Below are 2,530 nucleotides of genomic sequence, written 5' to 3'. Positions count from 1 at the left end.
TGACCTGGTGGCCGATTCCCTCCCCGGGCACCAGGTCAACCTCCGCTGCTTTCAGCGGGGGTTGACCTGGTGGCCGATTCCCTCCCCGGGCACCAGGTCAACCTCCGCTGCTTTCAGCGGGGGTTGACCTGGTGGCCGATTCGCTCGCCGGGCACCAGGTCAACCTCCGCTGCTTTCAGCGGGGGTTGACCTGGTGGCCGATTCCCTCCCCGGGCACCAGGTCAACCTCCGCTTCTTTCAGCGGGGGTTGACCTGGTGGCCGATTCGCTCCCCGGGCACCAGGTCAACCTCCGCTGCTTTCAGCGGGGGTTGACCTGGTGGCCGATTCGCTCCCCGGGCACCAGGTCAACCTCCGCTGCTTTCAGCGGGGGTTGACCTGGTGGCCCATTCGCTCCCCGGGCACCAGGTCAACCTCCGGTGCTTTCAGCGGGGGTTGACCTGGTGGCCGATTCGCTCCCCGGGCACCAGGTCAACCTCCGGTGCTTTCAGCGGGGGTTGACCTGGTGGCCGATTCCCTCCCCGGGCACCAGGTCAACCTCCGGTGCTTTCAGCGGGGGTTGACCTGGTGGCCGATTCCCTCCCCGGGCACCAGGTCAACCTCCGGTGCTTTCAGCGGGGGTTGACCTGGTGGCCGATTCGCTCCCCGGGCACCAGGTCAACCTCCGCTGCTTTCAGCGGGGGTTGACCTGGTGGCCCATTCGCTCCCCGGGCACCAGGTCAACCGCACCCTTTTTCGGCCGCCTTCGCCTCCAAATTTTTCCCCCGTTTCCTTGCCCACTCCTCGGTCACTTCATACGCCCTCCCCCTTACATCCACCGTACGCAACACCTCCACCGGGCTTAATAGTCCACAACCGAGACCCAGGGCCTTCCCCGCTCTCAACCACCTCCACCCACGGTCCCCCTCCACCGGGCTTAATAGTCCACAACCGAGACCCAGGGCCTTCCCCGCTCTCAACAACCTCCACCCACGGTCCCCCTCCACCGGGCTTAATAGTCCACAACCGAGACCCAGGGCCTTCCCCGCTCTCAACAACCTCCACCCACGGTCCCCCTCCACCGGGCTTAATAGTCCACAACCGAGACCCAGGGCCTTCCCCGCTCTCAACCACCTCCACCCACGGTCCCCCTCCACCGGGCTTAATAGTCCACAACCGAGACCCAGGGCCTTCCCCGCTCTCAACAACCTCCACCCACGGTCCCCCTCCACCGGGCTTAATAGTCCACAACCGAGACCCAGGGCCTTCCCCGCTCTCAACAACCTCCACCCACGGTCCCCCTCCACCGGGCTTAATAGTCCACAACCGAGACCCAGGGCCTTCCCCGCTCTCAACAACCTCCACCCACGGTCCCCCTCCACCGGGCTTAATAGTCCACAACCGAGACCCAGGGCCTTCCCCGCTCTCAACAACCTCCACCCACGGTCCCCCTCCACCGGGCTTAATAGTCCACAACCGAGACCCAGGGCCTTCCCCGCTCTCAACCACCTCCACCCACGGTCCCCCTCCACCGGGCTTAATAGTCCCCAACCGATACCCAGGGCCTTCCCCGCTCTCAACAACCTCCACCCACGGTCCCCCAAGACGCACGTTCCAAGCCTTAACCCTCAGACCATCCACCCCCCGGGGGGGACCCCACACCCACCTGACCCCAACTCACTCCCACCAAAAACACCACCACCGCCACCGCCTCAACGGCCTGCCCCACCCAGCACTCCCACACACACACCTGCCCCACCAACGCTCCACACACGCTTTCTTCCCTCTCCCCGACCCGACCCAAGCCATCGCACCGCACCGGGTGAGGGCCTAAGCTTCCTCGCCCGCCCCCCCGCCCCCGACACGCAGGCAGGCAGAGGGAAAGGCCTCAGCGCCCCCCAGGACCGTCGCGCCGCCTTGGCCTCACGGCTTCCCTGCTCCCGCACGGCAGACACACGCCCCGCTCTACCCCCGCTGGGGCCAAAAGCTGCCTACGGCACCTGGGATTCCCAGGCGGTCACCCATCCAGGTACTAGCCAGGCCCGGGACGGTTTACCTTCCGAGATCGGACGAGATCGGGGGCATTCGGTCCGGTATGGCCGTAGGCCCCCGCCTCCCCGGGCTTTAGCGTCAGCAGCCTGGCCTCAGTCAGCCGGGCCCAAACAATTAACCCGGAGGCCGGGCCGAGGGAAAACTTCCTCCGAGCCGGCCCAAGGGGAAGGGAGGACGAGGACGCCGGGCCCGGGAGGTGACAGGACGTGCACGTCAGACCCGGGAAGCTGTGTGCCCCGAGGTTAACCCCCGGGCCGGGGCGGGGAGAGAAAAATGTTCTAAGTCCGGTAGGGACAGCAGGTCAACCCCGGTCCGAGGCGGGGAGAGAAATTTTCCAAGTCCGGCAGGGACAGCAGGTCAACCCCGGCCGCCGTAGCAGAGGTTGACCTGGTGTCCGATTCGCTCCCCGGGCACCAGGTCAACCTCGGGCGCTTTAGCGGAGGTTGACCTGGTGTCCGATTCGCTCCCCGGGCACCAGGTCAACCTCGGGCGCTTTAGCAG

General features: G+C 66.2%; 1 non-coding gene across 1 annotated transcript; it reads right to left on the bottom strand.

The window, feature by feature from the left end:
* Window positions 1-1,965: 1,965 nt before the first annotated feature.
* On the bottom strand, window positions 1,966-2,084 carry LOC142006538 (5S ribosomal RNA). The gene has a single exon (XR_012643600.1). It is a non-coding gene; the product is annotated as a 5S ribosomal RNA (ribosomal RNA).
* Between the last annotated feature and the right edge of the window lie 446 nt (window positions 2,085-2,530).

This window comes from Carettochelys insculpta, unplaced genomic scaffold (genome assembly GCF_033958435.1).
Source record: "Carettochelys insculpta isolate YL-2023 unplaced genomic scaffold, ASM3395843v1 scaffold_0083, whole genome shotgun sequence".
In the NCBI taxonomy this organism is placed as follows: Eukaryota; Metazoa; Chordata; order Testudines; family Carettochelyidae; genus Carettochelys; species Carettochelys insculpta.
Note: the sequence above shows the minus strand (reverse complement) of the source record. Positions and strands in the feature narration are given on the sequence as shown.